General features: G+C 34.8%; 1 protein-coding gene across 4 annotated transcripts in view; it reads right to left on the bottom strand.

Moving 5' to 3' along the window:
• The window catches only part of RERGL (RERG like), a 160,068-nt gene that overhangs the window by 99,364 nt on the left and 38,511 nt on the right, over positions 1-22,193 (bottom strand). The gene's annotated exons all lie outside the window — the stretch shown is intronic.

The following is a 22,193-nucleotide window of genomic DNA, read 5'->3' as shown; positions in this document are numbered from 1 at the left end:
GTTTTCCATAGTGGTTGTATCAATTTACATTCCCACCAACAGTGCAGGAGGGTTCCCTTTTCACCACACCCTTTCCAGCATTTAATATTTCTAGATTTTTTCATAATGGCCATTCTGACTGGCGTGAGATGATACCTCATTGTAGTTTTGATTTGCATTTCTCTAATAATTAGTAATGTTGAGCATCTTCTCATGTGCCTCTTGTCCATCTGTATGTCTTCCATGGTGAAATGTCTATTTAGGTCTTCCACCCATTTTTTAACTGAATTGTTTGTTTTTTTTGATATTGAGCTCCATTAGTGTTTGTATATTTTGGAGATTAATCCTTTGTCTGCTGTTTCATTTGCAAATATTTTCTCTCATTCTGAGGGTTGTCTTTTGTCTTGTTATGGCTTCCTTTGCTGTGCAAAAGCTTTTAAGTTTAATTAAGTCCCATTTGTTTATTTTTATTTCCAGTACTCTAGGAGGTGGGTCAAAAAAGATCTTGCTGTGGTTTATGTCAAAGAGTGTTTTTCCTATGTTTTCCTCTAAGAGTTTTACAGTGTCTGGTCTTACATTTAAGTCTTTAATCCATTTGGAGTTTATTTTTGTGTATGGGGTTAGATAGTGTTCTAATTTCATTCTTTTACATGTAGCTGTCCAGTTTTCCCAGCACCACTTATTGAAGAGGCTGCGTTTTCTCCGTTGTATGTTCTTGCTCCTTTGACGTAAGTTAGGTGCCCATATGTACGTGGGTTTATCCCTGGGCATTCTATCCTGTAACATTGATCTATATTTCTGTTTTTGTGCCAGTACCATATTGTCTTGATTACTGTAGCTTTGTGGTATAGTTTGAAGCTGGGGAGCCTGATTCCTCCAACTCTGCTTCTCTTTCTTAAGATGGCTTTGGTGATTCAGGGTCTTTTGTGTTTCTATACAAATTGCGAAATATTTTGTTCTAATTCTGTGAAAAATGTCATTGGTAGTTTGATAGGGATTGCATTGAATTTGTAGATTGCTTTGGGTAGTATAGTCATTTTCACAATATTGATTCTTCCAATCCAAGAACATGGTATATTTCTCCATCTGTTTATATCATCTTTGATTTCTTTCATCAGTGTTTTATAGTTTTCTGAGTACAAGTCTTTCACCTCCTTAGTCAGGTTTACTCCTAGGTATTTTATTCTTTTTGTTGAAATGGTAAATGGGAGTGTTTCCTTAATTTCTCTTTCTGATTTTTCATTGTTTGTGTATAGGAATGTCAAAGATTTCTAAGCATTAATTTTGTATCCTGCAACCTTACCAAATTCACTGACTAGTTCTAGTAGTGTTCCGGTGACATCTTTAGGATTTTCTATGTATAGTATCATGTCATCAGCAAAGAGTGACAGTTTTACTTCTTCTTTTCCAATTTTTATTCGTTTTATTTCTTTTTCTTCTCTGATTGCTGTGGCTAGGACTTCAAAAACTATGTTGAATAAGAGTGGTGAGAGTGGACATCCTTGTCTTGATCCTATTCTTAGTGGAAATGCTTTCAGTTTTTCACCACTGAGTATGATGCTCACTGTGGGTTTGTCATATATGGCCTTTATTATGTTGAGGTAGGTTCCCTCTATACCCATTTTCTGGAGAGTTTTTATCATAAATGGGTGTTGAATTTTGTCAAAAGCTTTTTCTGCATCTATTGAGATTATCATATGGTTTTTATTCCTTAATTTGTTAATGTGGTATATCACAGTGATTGATTTGCATATATTGAAGAATCCTATCCTTGGGATAAATCCCACTTGATCGTGGTGTATGATCCTTTTAATATGTTGTTGGATCCTGTTTGCTAGTATTTTGTTCAGGATTTCTGCATCTATATTCATCAGTGATATTGGCCTACAATTTTCTTTTTTTGTGATATCTTTTTTTGGTTTTGGTATAGGGGGATGGTGGCTTCATAGAATGAATTTGGGAATATTTCTCCCTCTGCAATTTTCTGGAAGAGTTTGAGAAGGATTGGTGTTAGCTCTTCTCTAAATATTTAGTAGAATTCAACTGTGAAGCCATCTGGTCTTGGAATTTTGTTTGTTGGAAGATTTTAAATTATGCTTTCATTTTCATTACCTGTGATAGGTCTGTTTATATTTTCTAATTCATCCTGGTTCAGTCTTGGAAAATTGTACCTTTCCAAGAATTTGCTCATTTCTTCATGGTTGTCCATTTTATTAGCATATAGTTGTTTGTAGTAGTCTCCTATAATCCTTTGTATATCTGCAGTGTCAGTTGTGATTTCTCCTTTTTCATTTCTAATTTTACTGATTTGTGCCCTCTCCCTTTTTTTCTTGATGAGTCTGGCTAAGGATTTATCAATTTTGTTTATCTTCTCAAAGAACGAGCTTTTAGTTTTATTGATCTTTGCTATTGTTTTCTTTGTTCCTATTTCATTTATTTCTGCTCTGATCTTTATCATTTCTTTCCTTTTACTGACTTTGGTTTTTCTTTGTTCTTCTTTTTCTAGTTGTTTTAAGTGTAGGGTAAGATTTTTTATTTGAGATTTTTCTTGTTTATGGAGGTGAGATTGAATTGCTATAGACTTTCCTCTTAGAACTACTTTTGCTGTGTCGCATATGTTTTGGGTCATCGTGTTTCGTTGTCATTTGTTTCTATGTATTTTTAAATTTCTTCTTTGAGTTCTTCAGTGATCTCTTGGTTATTTAGTAGTGCACTGTTTAGCCTCCATGTATTTGTGGTTTTTACAGGTTTGTTTCCTGTAACAGATTTCCAATATCTTAGCATTGTGATCAGAAAAGATGTTTGATATGATTTCAGTTTTCTTAAATTTTCCGAGGCTTGATTTGTGACCCAAGATGTGATCTATACTGGAGAATGTTCCGTGTGCACTTGAGAAGAAACTGTATTCTGCCACTTCTGGGTGGAATGTTCTATAAATACCAATTAAATCTATCTGATCTATTGTGTCATTTAAAGCTTGTGTTTCCTTATTTATTTTCTGTTTGGATGATCTGTCCAGTGGTGTAAGTGGGGTGTTAAAATCCCCTACTATGACTGTGTTACTGTCGATTTCTCCTTTCATGGCAGTTAGCATTTGCCTTATGTATTGCTTTATGTTCTCCTATGTTGGCTGCATAAACATTTATAATTGTTACATCTTCTTCTTGGATTGATCCTTTGATCATTATGTAGTGTCCCTCCTTATCTCTTGTAACAGTCTTTATTTTAAAGTATTTTATCTGATATAAGTATTGCTATTCTAGCTTTTTTATGATTTCCATTTGCATGGAATATCTTTTTCCATTCCTTCACTTTCAGTCTGTATGTGTTGCTAGGTCTGAAGTGGGTCTCTTGTAGACAGCATATATATGGGTCTTGTTTTCTATCCATTCAGCCAGTCTGTGTCTTTTGGTTGAGGCATTTAATCCATTTATATTCAAGGTTATTATTGGTATGTATGTTCCTATTACCATTTTCTTAATTGTTTTGGGGTTTTTTTGTGGGTCTTTTTCTTCTTTTTTGTTTCCCACCTAGAGAAGTTTCTCTACCGTTTGTTGTAAAGTTGGTTTGGTGGTGCTGAATTCTCTTAGCTTTTGCTTGCCTGAAAAGCTTTTTGAGTATGAATGAGATCCTTGCTGCGTAGAGAAATCTTGGTTGTAGGATTTTCTCTTTCATTACTTTAAGTATATCCTGCCACTCCCTTCTGGCCTGCAGAGTTTCCGCTGAAAAATCAGCTGATAAACTTATGGGGATTCCTTTGTATATTATTTTTTGTTTTTCCCTTGCTGCTTTTAATATTTTTTCCTTGAATTTAATTTTTGTTAGTTTGATTAATATGTGTCTTGGTGTGTTCCTCCTAGGATTTATCCTGTATGGGACTCTCTATGCTTCCTGGACTTGGATGACTATTTCCTTTCCCATGTCAGGGAAGTTTTCAACTATACTCTCTTCAAATATTTTCTCAGAACCTTTCTTTTTCTCTTCTTCTTCTGGGACCCCCATAATTCGAATGCTGGTGCGTTTAGTGTTGTCCCAGAGGTCTCTGAGATTGTCTTCAATTCTTTTCATTCTTTTTTCTTTATTCTGCTCCTCAGCAGTTATTTCCACCATTTTGTCTTCCAGCTCACCTATTAATTCTTCTGCCTCAGTTCTGTTATTGATTCCTTCTAGTGTATTTGCCATTTCAGTTGTGTTGTCAATCTCTGTTTGTTTAATCTTTATTTTTTCTAGATCTTTGTTAAACATTTCTTGTATTTTCTCAATCCGTGCCTCCATTCTATTTCCAAGATTTGGATCATCTTTACTATCATTACTCCGAATTCTTTTTTAGGTAGATTGTCTATTTCCTCTTCATTTATTTGGTCTTGTAGGTTTTTACCTTGCTCCTTCATCTGTGACATACTTTTTGCTGTCTTTTTTTTTTTTTTTATGAGTGGTATTGTGTTCCTGTCTTACTAGTTGTTTGGCCTAAGGCTTCCAACACTGGAGTTTATAGGCTGCTGGGTAGAGCTGGGTCTTGGTGCTGAGATGAGGACCTCCATGAGACCTCACTCTGAAGAATATTCCCTAGGGTCTGAAGTTCTCTGTTAGTGCAGTGGTTCAGACTCAGAGCTCCCACTGAAGGATCTTTGGCCCAACACTGGCTTGTGAACCAAGATCCCACAAGCCAAGGAGGGTGGCAAAAAAAAAAAAAAAAAAGAGAGAACAATAACAAAGTAAAAAATAAAATTAGAGTAGGAAACTAACAGATATGTTAGAAAGAATATAAAAATAAAAATATAGATGAGGGCTTCCCTGGTGGCGCGGTGGTTAAGAATCCACCTGCCAATGCAGAGGACATGGGTTCGAGCCCTGGTCAGGGACAATCCCACATGCTGTGGAGCAACTAAGCCCATGCGGCACAACTACTGAGCCTGCACTCTGGAGCCCACGAGCCACAACTACTAAAGCCCGTGCGCCTAGAGCCCATGTTCTACAACAAGAGAAGCCACTGCAAGAAGAAGCCCACACACAGCAATGAAGAGTAGCCCCCACTCACCGCAACAAGAGAAAGCCTGTGCAGCAACAAAGACCAAACACAGCCAAAAATAAATTACAATACATATATAGATGAATCAACATCCAGAAGGTACATCAGTACCATAATAGTAAAAAAGAGGAGGGAAAAGAAAAAAAAAAAAAAGAGAGAAAGAAAAAAAAGGAGGGAAAAGGCCTTGGCTGTGGAGGGCAGGGCCTAAGCAAGGGTGAGGTTTGGGCAGTGGACGGGTACTATGTTTAGGACCCACAGGGCTGGAAAAGGCACTGGGGGCTATCGGTGGTGGGGTTTAGACTCAAGGAACAGAAGGGGCCCAGGCATGCCCTGCACCACTCGTCTCAGAGGGCGGGGGACCTCACCTGGGAGCCCAGCAGACTTCCTGGGCTCGAATTGCAGGCGTAAACAACCTTCTCTCCTCTCCTGCTCCTCCGGAGCTGGAGGGACCCTCCTGCCTGTCTCTCCTGATCTCCCTGTCCTCCCTCCTATGCCCCCAGGACCCACGCAGCCTTAAGGGGGCTTTGGAGGGAGGGTATCGGCCTGGGAGCTCAGCAGGTTCCCCGGACCAAGTGGGCCAGGTGATAACCCTCTGCTCCTATCCTGCTCTTCCCAGAGGGTCCCTCCCACCTGCCTCTTCTGATCTCCCAGGCCTCAGGAGCACTGATCCAGTCTGGCCTCCACTTCTCCTCCCCCCCCCCTCAGTCCCTCCATGTCCTACCGGTTCACCTGGGGGTCCTCCCATCTCCTTGGGTGTCAGGGTCCCCCACCAGTGGCTGGTCGGTGCTCTTTCAAAATTATCTTAGTCAATTTTGTTCCTTTGCCCTTCCAAATGAACTGTAGAAAAGCTTATCAAGTTTCACGAAAGAACATGTTGAGATTTTAAATAAGAATTGCATGCTCTTAATAGTTTAATTTAAGGAGCATTACTATCTTTAAGATATTGTGTGTTGAGAGATAGCTTCAAGATGGCAGAGGAGTAAGAGGTGGAGATCATCTTCCTCCTCACAAATACATCAAAAAAAATCTACATGTGGAACAGCCCCTACAGAACACCTACTGAACGCTGGCAGAAGACCTCAGACTTCCCAAAAGGCAAGAAACTCCCCACGTACCTGGGTAAGGAAGAAGAAAAAAGACAAAACAGAGACAAAAGAATAGGGATGGGACCTGCACCTGTGGAAGGGAGCTGTGAAGGAGGAAAAGGTTCCACACACAAGGAAACCTATTCACTGGCAGAGATGGGGGGTGGTGGGGGGGAAGCTTCAGAGCTACAGAGGAGAGCACAGCAACAGGAGTGCAAAGGGCAAAGCGGAGAGATTCCCACACACAGGCTCGGTGCCAACCAGCACTCACCAGCCTGAGAGGCTTGTCTGCTAACACCCCAAAACACACCACCGGACACGGTCCTGCCCACCAGAAAGACAAGATCCAGTCTCATCCACCAGACAACAGGCACCAGTCCCCTCCACCAGAAGGCCTACACAACCCACTGAACAAACCTTAGCCACTGGGGGCAGACACCAAAAACAACAGGAACTACAAACCTGCAGCCTGCGAAACGGAGACCGAAAACACACTGAATTAAGCAAAGTGAGAAGAGAGAGAAATATAAAACAGATGAAGGAGCAAGGTAAAAACCCACCAGACGAAACAAATGAAGAGGAAATAGGCAGTCTACCTGAAAGAGAATTCAGAGTAATGATAGTAAAGATGATTCAAAATTTTGGAAATAGAATGGAGAAAATAAAAGAAACGTTTAACAAGGACCTAGAAGAACTAAAGAGCAAATAAGCAATGATGAAGAAAACAATAAATGAAATTTAAAATTCTCTAGAAGGAATCAACAGTAGAATAACAGAGACAGAAGAATGGATAGGTGACCTGGTAAATAAAATAGTGGAAATAAATACCACAGAGCAGAACAAAGAAAAAGAATGAAAAGAATTGAGGAAAGTCTCAGAGTCCCCTGGGAAAACACTAAATGCACCAACATTCAAATTACAGGGGTCCCAGAAGAAGAAAAGAAAAAGAAAGGGGCTGAGAAAATATTTGAAGAGATTATAGTTGAAAACTTCCCTAATACGGGAAAGGAAATAGTCAACATTCTCCAGGATAGATCATATCTTGGGTCACAAATCAAGCCTTGGTAAATTTAAGAAAATTGAAATCATATCAAGTATCTTTTCGGACCACAACGCTATGAGACTAGATATCAATTACAGGAAAAGATCTGTAAAAAATAGAAACACATGGAGGCTAAACAATACACTACTTAATAACGAAGTGATCACTGAAGAAATCAAAGGGGAAATCAAAAAATACCTAGAAACAAATGACAATGGAGACACGACTACCCAAAACCTATGGGATGCAGCAAAAGCAGTTCTAAGAGGGAAGTGCATAGCAATACAATCTCACCTCAAGAAAGAAGAAACATCTCAAATAAACAACCTAACCTTACAGCTAAAGCAATTAGAGAGAGAAGAAGAAGAAAACCCCAAAGTTAGCAAAAGGAAAGAAATCACAGAGATCAGATCTGAAATAAATGAAAAAGAAATGAAGGAAATGATAGCAAAGATCAATAGAACTAAAAGCTGGTTCTTTGAGAAAATAAACAAAATTGATAAACCATTAGCCAGACTCATCAAGAAAAAAGGGAGAAGACTTAACAGAATTAGAAATAAAAAGGGAGAAGTTACAACTGACACTGAAAAAAATACAAAGGATCATGAGAGATTACCACAAGAAACTATGTGCCAAAAAAATGGACAATGTGGAAGAAATGTACAAATTCTTAGAAAAGCAAAACCTTCTGAGACTGAACCAGGAAGAAATAGAAAATATAAACGGACCAATCACAAGCACTGAAATTGAACCTGTGATTAAAAATCTTCCAACAAACAAAAGCCCAGGACCAGATGGCTGCACAGGTGAATTCTATCAAACATTTAGAGGAGACCTAACACCTATCCTTCTCAAACTCCTCCAAAATATAGCAGAGGGAGGAACACTCCCAAACTCATTCTACGAGGCCACCATCACCCTGATACCAAAACCACACGAAGATGTCACAAAGAAAGAAAACTACAGGCCAATATCACTGATGAACACAGATGCAAAAATCCTCAACAAAATACTAGCAAACAGAATCCAACAGCATATTAAAAGGTTCAAACACCATGATCAAGTGGGGTTTACCCCAGAAATGCAAGGATTCTACAATATATGCAAATCAATCAATATGATAAAATATACTAAAAAATTGAAGGAGAAAAACCATATGATCATCTCAATAGGTGCAGAAAAAGCTTTTGACAAAATTCAACACACATTTATGATAAAAATCCTCTGGAATGTAGGCATAGAGGGAACTTACCTCAACATAATAAAGGCCATATATGACAAACACACAGCCAACATCATTCTCAATGGTGACAAACTGAAACCATTTCCACTAAGATTAGGAAGAAGACAAGGTTGCCCACTCTCACCACTATTATTCAACATAGTTTTGGAAGTTTTAGCCACAGCAATCAGAGAAGAAAAAGAAATAAAAGGAATGCAAATCGGAAAGGAAGTAAAGCTGTCACTGTATGCAGATGACGTGATACTATACATAGAGAATCCTAAAGATGCTACCAGAAAACTACTAGAGCTAATCAATGAATCTGGTAAAGTAGCAGGATACAAAATTAATGCACAGAAATCTCTTGCATTCCTATACACTAACGATGAAAAATCTGAAAGAGAAATTAAGGAAACACTCCCATTTACCATTGCAACAAAAAGAATAAAATACCTGGGAATAAATCTAGCTAATGAGACAAAAGACCTGTATGTGGAAAACTATAAGACACTGATGAAAGAAATTAAAGATGATACAAACAGATGGAGAGATAGACCATGTTCTTGGATTGGAAGAATCAACACTGTGAAAATAACTATACTGCCCAAAGCAATCTACAGATTCATTTCAATCCCTATCAAACTACCAATGGCATTTTTCATGGAACTAGAACAAAATATTTCACAATTTGTATGGAAACACAAAAGACCTCGAATAGCCAAAGCAATCTTGAGAAAGAAAAACGGAGCTGGAGCAATCAGGCTCTCTGACTTCAGACTATAATACAAAGCTACGGTAATGAAGACAGTATGGTACTGGCACAAAAACAAAAATATAGATCAATGGAACACGATAGAAAGCCGAGGTAAACCCACACATATATGGTCACCTTATCTTTGATAAAGGAGGCAAGACTATACAATGGAGAATAGACAGCCTCTTCAATAAGTCGTGCTGGGAAAACTGGACAGCTACATGTAACATAATGAAATTAGAATACTCCCTAACACCATACACAAAAAAAACTCAAAATGGATTAAGGACCTAAATGTAAGGCCTGACATTATAAAAGTCTTAGAGGAAAACATAGGCAGAATACTCTGTGACATTAATCACAGCAAGATCCTTTTTGACCCACCTCCTAGAGAAATGGAAATAAAAACTAAAATAATCAAATGGGACCTAATGAAACTTAAAAGCTTTTGTTCAGCAAAGGAAACCATAAACAAGATGAAAACACAACCCTCAGAATGGGAGAAAATATTTGCAAATGAAGCAACTGACAAAGGATTAATCTCTAAAATATACAAGCAGCTCATGCAACTCAATATGAAAAAAACAAACAGTCCAATCCAAAATTGGGCAGAGGACCTAAACAGACATTTCTCCAAAGAAGATATACAGATTGCCATCAAACACATGAAAGGATGCTCAATATCACTGATCATTAGAGAAATGCAAATCAGAACTACATTGAGGTATCACCTCACACCAGTCGGAATGGCCATCATCAAAAAATCTACAAATGATAAACGCTGGAGAGGGTGTGGAGAAAAGTGAACTCTCTTTCACTGTTGGTGGGAATGTAAATTGATACAGCCACTATGGAGAACAGTATGGAGGTTCCTCAAAAAACTAAAAATAGAACTACCATACGACCCAGCAACCCCACTACTGGGCATATACCCTGAGAAAACCATAATTCAAAAAGAGTCATGTACCACAATGTTCATTGCAGGTCTATTTACAGTAGCCAGGACATGAAGCAACCTAAGTGTCCATCGACAGATGAATGGATAAAGAAGATATGACACATATATACGATGGAATATTACTCAGCCATAAGAGGAGATGAAATTGAGTTTTTTGTAGTGAGGTGGGTGGACCTAGAGACTGTCATACAGAGTGAAGCAAGTCAGAAATAGAATAACATCTATTACAATAGATAACATATATCACATATATTACCGTATGCTAACATATATATATGCAATCTAAAAAAAAAAAAAAGGTTCTGAAGAACCTAGGGGCAGGAAAGGAATAAAGACACAGATGTAGACAATGGACTTGAGGACACAGGGAGGGGGAAGAGTAAACTGGGACAAAGTGAGAAAGTGGAATGTACATATATACACTACCAAATGTAAAATAGATAGCTAGTGGGAAGCAGCTGCATAGCACAGGGAGGTCAGCTCGGTGCTTTGTGTCCACCTAGAGGGGTGGGATAGGGAGGGTGGGAGGGAGACACAAGAGGGAGGAGATATGGGGATATATGTTTATGTACAGCTGATTCACTTTGTTATACAGCAGAAACTAACACACCATTGTAAAGCAATTATGCTCCAATAAGGATGTTAAAAAAAAAGGTATTGAGTGTTTATATCCATGACAGTGATAAGCCTCTCCAGTTACTTATGCCCTGTTTTATGTTCTTCAGTAGTAACTGCTTTGTCTGTAAAGATTACATCTTTTGTTACATTTGTTCCTAGGCATAGTATTGTTTCCATGTTAGCATAAATTGTATCTGTCTTTAAGTTATATTTTTAATTGTTAATTACAAATGTTGGAATACTATTCATTTTTAAAATTATTTATTCCATAACCAGAAAATCTGTTGAATTCTCTTATTTGCTCTAAAAGTTTATCTGTAGTCTCCTGGCTTTTCTACATAGACTATCACATCATCAAAATAAAGCTATTCTTCTAATCACTATCATTTATTATTATTATTTTTTATTTCATTGTGCTAGCTAAGACCTCCACTGAAAGTTGAACAGAATTGGTGTTAATAGTTCTTTTGCCTTATGAAAATATAATTGTTCTAAATACATCATATTTGATGAAGAATGATGATGTACATTTCTGTTAGGTACTCTTAATTAGAGTGAGGATTTTCCTATCTAGCCCAAGTTTGTTAGGACTTTTTATCTTGAATCAGTGTAAATTTTTAATTTAAAAATATTCTAAATATAATGAGATAATCATATAGTTTTCCTCTATTTGACTGTTAAAATGGAAAGAAATCTTAGTAGATTTCCAATGGTGAAAGAGTCCTAGGTTAAAATCAACTTGGTTATGAGTCAGCGTTTAATTCTAAGTACCTGTTTGCTTTTTAACATACTGTTTTAGGATTTTTGTTCCTATGTTAATAAATAAACTTGGATTATAATATTTTCTTCCCTTATTTGTTTTTCTGAAGTGGGGGTTTGTTTTTCTGGAGGGTGGTTTTGGCAATTCAGGTTATATTAACCTCATAAAAGAGTCAGTAAGTTTTCCATACTCCAATAAAGTTTATGCATAATCAATTACTTGTTTCTTCAAGGTGTTGTATATTCAGAAAAACCAAAGAGAGGAACAAAAAAACTTGTATTCTATGTTGGAGGCATGTTCATTTGATCAAATTTGTTTTCATGATTGTTGTTCAAATATTCTCTATCTTTCTATTTCTTGTTTCCTTTAGTAAATTTTTAAGAGTTGCGCTAAAATCTCATAATATTAGTATTATTGTGGCTTTTTAAATATTAAATTTTAATTATTTTAACTTCTGCTCTGCAAATTTTGAAGTTATGTTGCTAGGTGTGATCAGATTAAAGATTTTTATGTGTTTCTGTAGAATTTTTGTATCATATCTACAGAATATCTTTATTCACTATAATTGTTTGGCTTTCAATTTTTCTCATGCTAATATAGATATCACAATTTTCTTTCACTAAGTATCTGCTGACATATATTTTATATTATTTACTTTAAACCTTCTCTGTGTTCCTAGTTCATATGTTTCACCTTTTATATAATGTACTTACTTACTGCTTATTTTCCCTTTCCCACTAGAAACTGATTTCATGAGGGCAGGAATATTTGTATGTTTGATTCAATGATGTACTGAAACATTTAGAACAACGCCTGGCACATAATAGGATCTCAAAAGATACTTGTTGAGCAAATTTTATGATGTTGCTTATAATTTATATTTAACTGGACATCTTTTTTTTTTTTTTTTTTTTTTTTAGTGTATAGCACAGGGAACTATATTCAGTATCCTGGAATAAACCATAATGGAAAAGAATTTGAAAAAGAATATGGAAAAGAATATATATATATGTAAAACTGAATCACTTTGCTGTATAGCAGAAACTAACACAACATTGTAAATCAACTATACTTTAATAAAAAAATAAACAAATGAAGGCATTTCTTGCTATCATCTTTGAATTTGATCTTGAAGAAGACTATTTAAAATTCATTCACATATATTAATATGTCTTTGCCAGTTGATATACACCACTAAGATATTCTTTTCTCTCTAGTGATTTCCTCTTTCCCTGTGGAAAATAAGAGAATTCAAGACACCACTTCACTGCTAGGAAAACCTTTGTCATCTTTTGTTCTTGTACTTTTTCATCACACACAAGCCCTAATTATTATATATATTTTTTCACACACACACACTGTATTTTATTTTTACAAGAGATAAATAAACTGACACCAAGCATTGTAAATGGATGACCACATCAAAAGCAACAATGATTGCAATTACTAAACATGAAACACACTCATACTATGTCATAATATTGATATTTGGTCCAGTAATCCTCCACTGTAACAGCTCCTTTACTTTGCAGTGAAAATTGATTTGTATATTTTTTGCCTCTGAGTCCTTGTGGGATTTTTTTTTTTTATTCAAACAGAAAGTCACAAAAATTATAATCATCTTCATCAGTTCACTCAGTCCCATGTAATTAACTTTTTTTTCATCTTGATCTTTTGTTAGCACTTTTATGAATTCATCAGTTTTCCATTAGAGTTCTGAAAATGCTTATTCATTCAGTTCAGCAGTATAATCAGTTACCAGAAACCTGTACTTGTGAGAGTCTTTTCCATGAATTCCTTGAAGATGAAACCCTTTTACAGGAACATTTTTGCAAAAGCATCAGAGTACACCCAGAACTGTCTGTAAATGACAAAAGACTTAAAAATGACCACAGTTAAAGATTTGGTGAAAGTTCATAATAATGCAATTGACAAGGAAATTTAGTTATTTCTGATATACATTTTGAAGTAACAACTAGAATTATGACTTATAACATTATACCAGAACATAAGATTTTTAGAAATTTCATGTAATATCTGAAACATTTATATTAACATGTTTCCATACAAAAAACCCAAAGAAAGTTTAGTATTAGTTGTTTTTTTTGTTTGTTTGTTTTTTTATACTGCAGGTTCTTATTAGTCATCAATTTTATACACATCAGTGTATACATGTCAATCCCAATCGCCCAATTCAGCACACCACCATCCCCACCCCACCGCGGTTTTCCCCCCTTGGTGTCCACACGTTTGTTCTCTACATCTGTGTCTCAACTTCTGCCCTGCAAACCGGTTCATCTGTACCATTTTTCTAGGTTCCACATACATGTGTTAATATATGATATTTGTTTTTCTCTTTCTGACTTACTTCACTCTGTATGACAGTCTCTAGATCCATCCACGTCTCAGCAAATGACTCAGTTTCGTTCCTTTTTATGGCTGAGTAATATTCCATTGTATATATGTACCACATCTTCTTTATCCATTCGTCTGTCGATGGGCATTTAGGTTGCTTCCATGACCTGGCTATTGTAAATAGTGCTGCAGTGAACATTGGGGTGCATGTGTCTTTCTGAATTATGGTTTTCTCTGGGTATATGCCCAGTAGTGGGATTGCTGGATCATATGGTAATTCTATTTTTAGTTTTTTAAGGAACCTCCATACTGTTCTCCATAGTGGCTGTATCAATTTACATTCCCACCAACAGTGCAAGAGGGTTCCCTTTTCTCCACACCCTCTCCAACATTTGTTGTTTGTAGATTTTCTGATGATGCCCATTCTAACTGGTTGGACATCTTTCTATTTTAATCTAAACCAGAGTCTCTGTCTTTTAACTTGAAAGTATCTTCCTTTGTTATGTACCATAATTATCAACGAATCTGGATTTATTTCTACATTTTATTTTGTGCTTTCTATGCTTCAAAGCTATTCACTGTGCTTTTAAAAAAAATCCTTGCTTTTCTAAACCCATTTTTCTTTCTTCTCTTATTTTACCTGATTTTTCTTTACTTCCTTTTACTAGTTTAGAAATATACATATTATTTCTATTTAATTAAGGATTACAGTAAAAAATTTTAAACGTATATGTCATTCTTTAAAATTAATTTTATTGGAGTATAGTTGCTTTACAATGTTATATTAGTTTCTACTGTACAGCAAAATGAATCAGCCGTACATATACATATACCCCTTCATTTTTAGATTTCCTTCCCATTTAGGTCACCACAGTGCATTAATTAGATTTCCCTGTGCCACAGAGTATGTTCTCATTAGTTTAAAGTCACCAATAAACCAGTCACTCCACCCCAATATCAAACTTTAATCACCCTTTTCATCTTTTATTTAACTTTTATCTACTATATTAATTTTACCTTGTCTTTAAACCTCCCAAAGTTGGCCCCATTATTATTTTTTACAGTCAATGTTTATTCTTATAGATGTGCACATCACTAATTTATTCTCCCACCTCTTTTTTTTTTTTTTTTTTTGCATGCTACTCCTTCCTGTGTTTGGTTTTCTTCTTCCTGCAATATACACTTCAATATTTGTTTTGGTGACAGTATTTAGATAGTATATTCCCTCAAAGTTTCTTGAAAATGCCCTTATTTATCCTCTAATTCTATTTTAAATTTAATTTTATTTATTTTTTATACAGCAGGTTCTTATTAGTTATCTATTTTATACATATTAGTGTATATATGTCAATCCCAATCTCCCAATTCATCATACCACCACCAAGTTCCCCTGCCACTTTCCCCCCTTGGTATCCATACGTTTGTTCTCTATATCTGTGTCTCTATTTCTGCCATGCAAATGGGTTCATCTGTCCCTTTTTTCTAGATTCCACATATATGTGGTAATATACGATATTTGTTTTTCTCTTTCTGACTTACTTCACTCTGTATGACAGTCTCTAGATCCATCCACGTCTCTACAAATGAGCCAATTTCGTTCCTTTTCATGGCTGAGTAATATTCCATTGTATAAATGTACCACATCTTTATCCATTCATCTGTCGATGGGTATTTAGGTTGCTTCCATGACCTGGCTATTGTAAATAGTGCTGCAATGAACACTGAGGGGCATGTGTCTTTTTGAATTATGGTTTTCTCTGGGTATATGCCCAGTAGTGGGATTGCTGGGTCATATGGTAATTCTATTTTTAGTTTTTTAAGGAACCTCCACACTGTTCTCCATAGTGGCTGTATCAATTTACATTCCCACAACAGTGCAAGAGGGTTCCCTTTTCTCCACACCCTCTCCAGCATTTGTTGTTTGTAGATTTTCTGATGATGCCCATTCTAACCTGTGTGAGGTGATACCTCATTGTACTTCTGATTTGCATTTCTCTAATAATTAGTGATGTTGAGCAGCTTTTCATGTGCTTCTTGGCCATCTGTATGTCTTCTTTGGAGAGATGTCTATTTAGGTCTTTGGCCCATTTTTTGATTGGGTTGTTTTTTTTAATATTGAGTTGCATGAGCTGTTTATATATTTTGGAAATTAATCCTTTGTCTGTTGATTCGTTTGCAAATATTTTCTCTCATTCTGAGGGTTGTCCTTTCATCTTGTTTGTAGTTTCCTTTGCTTTGCCAAAGGTTTTAAATTTCATTAGGTCCCATTTGTTTATTTTTGTTTTTATTTCCATTACTCTAGGAGGTGGGTCAAAAAAGATCTTGCTGTGATTTACGTCAGAGTGTTCTTCCTATGTTTTCCTCTAAAAGTTTTATAGTGTCCAGTCTTACATTTAGGTCTTTAATCCATTTTGAGTTTATTTCTGTGTATGATGTTAGGCAGTATTCTAATTTCATTCTATTACATGTAGTTATCCAGTTTTTCCAGTACCACTTATTGAAGAGACTGTCTTTTCTTCATTGTATATCCTTGCCTCCTTTGTCATAGATTAGTTGACCATAGGTGTGTGGGTTTATCTCTGGGCTTTCTATCCTATTCCATTGATCTATATTTCTGTTTTTGTGCCAGTACCATATTGTCTGGATTACTGTAGCTTTGTAGTATAGTCTGAAGACAGGGAGTCTGATTCCTCCAGCTCCGTTTCTTTCTCTCAAGACTGCTTTGGCTATTCAGGGACTTTTCTGTCTCCATACAAATTTTAAGATATTTTTGTTCTAGTTCTGTAAAAAATGTCACTGGTAATTTGATAGGGATTGCACTGAATCTGTAGATTGCTCTGGGTAGTATAGTCATTTTCACAATATTGATTCTTCCAACCCAAGAACATGGTATATCTCTCCATCTGTTTGTGTCATCTTTGAGTTTTTTTCATCAGTGTCTTAGAGTTTTCTGAGTACAGGTCTTTTACCTCCTTAGGTAGGTTTATTCCTAGGTATTTTATTCTTTTTGTTGAAATGGTGAATGGGATTGTTTCCTTAATGTCTCTTTCTGATCTTTTGTTGTTAGTGTATAGAATGCAAGAGATTTCTGTGTGTTAATTTTGTATCCTGCAACTTTACCAAATTCATTGTTAGCTCTAGTAGGTTTCTGGTGGTTTCCCCTAATTCTTGAAAGCTAATTTAATTTGCTATAAAATTAAAACTTTCTATTATTTCCCTGAGCAATTTAAGCATATTGTTTCATTAATTATGTGCCTTATTTTGTTGCTTTATATAAGTCTTCTGGCTGTTCATTTTTTATTTTATTTAAGATTGCTATTAAGATTTTTCTTCCATTTTGGTATTATATATATCTGGATTCATTTTTATTTATAGTTCTTGGCCCTGATTTGCTTCTACAAAGCCAGATTTCTTACTTTTCATCAAGTTTGGAAAATATTTGGCTTTATATTTTTGAAAATTTTCTGTCTGAAAATGTCTCTATTCTTTCTTAAGGACTCTAAATGAGTCCTATAATCTCCTATGAGATATATTCTAATTTCATATCTCTTAACTGTCTTGAATTTTTCTGTTTTTTTATACATCTGTGCTACCATTCTGGGCTATTCCCTCACAACTATAAATTCAGATTACTAATATTTGCTTTAGCTGAGTTTAAGGTACTATTTAATCCATTCGATAAGTGTTTATATTTTTTCAATTATTTTTTTCTTTTAATTTCAAATATATATATATTCTTTTTTAACCTGTTTCTTCCAGATTACATGTGTGTGTGTAATTTTCTGCTTTTATTTTATTTTGTCTATCCTTACAGCATTTTGTTCTATCCCCTTACAGGTTTTATGCTTTCCTTTATTGCTTTAATCATTTTAAACATATTAGCTTTATTATTTTCATTTAGTCCTATTATCTCAAAATTCTGGCTTCTTTTTGCTAGAACTGATGCTTTGTTCATGACACTTTGTTCATTCACTTGTGTTGTGATTTATTTTTAACTGCAAGCTGCTTTTTAGTGAGGCTTGTATTTTTTCCCTACTGAATTCTTTCCAGCTTTGATTATAAGAGGGTGGCTCTAGAGTGGTGCTACAGGTTTTTCAAGGGTAGCTCTGGACCAGGACAACTTTTTTTGCTAATCTCTTGGACTGAGGACTTCAGCACACAGTCAGCGCCTTTTATTCGTACTTGATATCACCTGAGACATAGACCTCAGGTCTTGATTTCTCACAGGGAAACATTTCTCCTTAACTAACAGGGAAAAGTTTTGATTTTCTTTTCTCCCAAAACTTGTGGGGCAGATGTTTATGGGTTCAAGTCTTATTGCAAGAGTCTGCTTAAAATCACACCTCAAAGTAATCATAGGGTCAGCTTAACCCTAGTGCTCTTAACCCTAGTTTTTCTCCCTTCCCACTGGGGGTTTCTTCTCTTTTGTAAGAAGTCAGATGAGCAATCCACATTATTCAGTACTTCCAATTTTTTGTAGGGATAAAGGATAGGTTTTTTGCATTAGTTTAAGTGGCAAGTTTATGGAAACAGTTTTGTTGCTGTAATTTACTACACTAATACTTGGTGTGAGCAGTTAGGAAGCTGCTCAAACATACATCTCGGTTGCCATGGTACAGAAAAGAGAGAGCACTGCAACAGCAGGATTTCGTAAGTGGAAGTATACAAGAATATCACCAATATTTATGAAAATATTATAGAGTTTTGTATATTCACAAGGTAAATATTGGGAATTCAACCTAATTTTACTTATCAAGACTAATTATAGCTCTATAAAGTGATTTTAAAAAGGCCTCCAAATGATGCTTCTGAATCAATGTGTGTTTTATAATATACTAGAAAGGGAAAAAATGATTATTAACTAGATCTATGAAAGAGAATGGTAGAGGTGCACTGTTAACAAAGACAGAATTTTTAGGAACTATTTTTTAATAAAAATCCTTACTTAGGAACGGAATTCAATTAACTCAAAAATGCTATTACTAGTTTTTAAAGAGGCTTCAAAGTATTTTAGGTATAAATTTCCCTAATTTTTTAATTAAACAAAAAATGGAAAAATAGAATTGTACCTTAATGTAATCACATTTCTAATTATACTAATATTGAATTAATGTGAAGTTATCATGTACCTATAACAAACTCACACTACACTAAATTTCATATAACTTTTTAGTATTCTGAGGGACATGAAAAACCATTAACCCTTTAACTTTTATAGATTTTATAGATGAAGAAACGAAAATTAAGAGATTAAGAGTTTAAGAAATTTACCTCAAGTTATAAAATAATTTCAGCAAAGCTGAGCTATCCATTTGGTTTCCTAACTCTGGATGGAAGCTCTTTTCACTAGACCAATAGTCCTCAAAGTATCATCTATAAACCTTGAGGTTCCAGACTCTGAGGAGGTCCATGAGGTTAAAATATTTTCATAAAAATACAAAACGTTATATTCCTTTTACACTTTGTTGGCATTTGCACTGATGGTACAAAAGTAATTGCAGGTAAAACTGCTATCACAAAACAAGGAACTGGTATAAATTGTTCTAGTAGTTACTATGCTCTTTACTGAAACCGAGGGACAGTAAAAAAAAAAAGTCAGTTTCATTAAGAATAAAATCAGTAAAAAATATTTTTTATAAAGTGTGATGAAGCTGTATTCATTAATTTTATAAAACCTCAGCCTTTGGATATGAGTTATTTTCATATTCTGGATAATTAAATGAGAATTACACAAAGCATATTTGTTACATATCAAAGTATAATGATTATCTTGAAGAAAAGCAAATGTGCAATTGTTTGAACTGAAAGGTGAACTACGCCCCTTTCAAAGGAACACCATTTTTACTTATAGGAATTACTGACAGAAACCTTGGCTAGTGAAACTTGGGTATTGGGCATTTGCTATTTTTAAAACTAAATTAAGTGTGATTGTCATTAAAAAAAAAAAAGAACTATTTGCTGCCAACAACCAAATTCAATATTTGAAACAAAAATTTAAATTTTCAAAAATTTGTACCCACCAGTCAGCTTAGTATATTGCAACACCTGAAGACTTAGGTGAGTGGTGATATGAACAAATGTGATTTGTTTTTGGATATTGTTCAATGAAATGTGTCACCACTTGAAACATACACATAACTCAGTAAATCAGTACTTTCCAAATAAAAAAATGCATGGCATTACAAAATCATACATGAGTAAAAGATCCATTGAAAGATAAACTCATCAATTTTAATGTAAATTTTTATTAATAGGGTTTCAGATTCCATATTGCAACTAACATTTAGAAAACTACTACCTGATGAGTTTTGTTTTGGTATCAAAGAATAATGGCCACAATGATGTGAAAGGGCTGTAATTTACTACACTAATACTTGGTGTGAGCAGTGAGGAAGCTGCTCAAACATATATCTCAGTTGCCATGGTACAGAAAAGAGAGAGCACTGCAACAGCAGGATTTCGTAAGTGGAAGTATACAAGAATATCACCAATATTTATGAAAATATTTATATTTTTCCCTTTCCAACTACATATCTGAGTGAGGCTAAGGGAATGCAGAAGCATTTACCAGAGTCCATCAATCTTCTATTGAACCAGACACTAAGAAGTTTTGCAATAATATTTTTAAAAATGCCAATTTTCTCTTTTATAGTTTTTGGAAAATATAGTTTTTTAAATTAAAATAAATATGCTATTTGTCATTTAAAAGTATATTATTACTGTTTTAAAATAAATTTATACACTTACAACTGATACCACACAAATATAAAGGATGATAAGAGACAGTTATGAACAATTATACACCAACAAATTAGATGACCTAGAGGAAAAAAACAGATGAATTCTTAGTAATATACAACCTACCAAGAATGAATCATGAAGAAATAGAAAAAATAAGCAGACCAATTATTAGTAAGGAGATTCAATCAGTAATCAAAAACCTCCCAACAAACAAAAGTCCGGGACCAGATGGCTTCACTGGTGAATTATATCAAACGTCTAAAGAAAAGTTAATACCAATAGTTGAGAAACTATTCCAAAAAACTGAAGAGGAAAAAGCATTTCCAAATTCATTCTACAAGGCCAACATTACCCTGATACCAAAACCAGACAAGAAAAGTAAATTATAAGCCCAGAGTAAATTATTACAAGAAAAGTAAATTACAGGCCAATATCTCTGATGTCATAGATGCAAAAATCCTCAATAAAATATTATCAAATTGAATTAAACAATATATTGAAAGAAGCATACATTATGACCAAGTGGGATTTATTTCAGGGATTCAAGGATGGTTCAACATCTGCAAATCAATGTGATACACCTCATTAATAAAAAGGATAAAAATCATATGCTCATCATAATATATGCAGAAAGATTTGTGGGTTGACAAATCCACATCCTTTCATGATAAAAACTCTTCACAAACTGGGAACACACATGGTACAGAGGGAACAAACTTCAGTATAATAAAGGCCATATATGACTAGCCCACAGCTAACATCACACTTAATGGTGAAAATCTGAAAGCTTTCCTCTAAGTTCAGGAACAAGACAAGGATGTTCCCTCTCATCACTTTTATTCAAAATAGTACTAGAAGTCCTATCCAGAGCAATTAAACAAGAAAAATGAGATGGATTATATATAGAGACTCCACCAAAAACTGTTAGAACTAATAAACAAAATAGGTCACTTAGAAGCATACAAAATCAATATACAAAAACCACCTGTGTTTCTATACACTAACAACTATCAGAAAGATAAAAACCAACCCTGTTTATAATAACATCAAAAAGAATAAAATACTTAGGAATATATTTTACCAAGAAGGTGAAAGATCTGTACACTTAAAACAATAAGACACTGATGAACAAAATTGAAGAAGGCATAAATAAATGGAAAGATATTCCATTCTCATAGACTGAAAGAATTAATATTGTTAAAATGTCCATACTACTCAAAGCAATCTAGAGATTTAATGCTATCCCTATCAAAATTCTGATGTCCTTTTATACTGAAACTGAACAAAAATCCTAAAATCTATATGGAACCACAAAAAACCCCACATAGCCAAACAATCTTTGAAAGAAAAACAAAGCTGGAGGTATCACACTTCCTGATATCAAACTATATTACAAAGCTATAATAATCAAAACAATGATATTGGAATAAAAACAGACACAGAGATCAATAGAACAGAATAGAGAGCACAGAAATAACCCCATACGTATATGGTCAATTAATTAATGACAAAGAAGCCAAGATATACAATGGGGAAAGGATAGTCTCTTTAATAATTAGTGTTGGGCAAACTGGATAACCATATGCAAAAGAATAAAACTGGACCCCTATCTTACACCACACACAAAAGTTAACTCAAATCGGATTAAAG

This window comes from Balaenoptera physalus, assembly GCF_965194825.1.
Source record: "Balaenoptera physalus genome assembly, chromosome: 13".
Classification (NCBI taxonomy): domain Eukaryota; kingdom Metazoa; phylum Chordata; class Mammalia; order Artiodactyla; family Balaenopteridae; genus Balaenoptera; species Balaenoptera physalus.
This window is presented reverse-complemented; position numbering and strand designations above follow the sequence as displayed.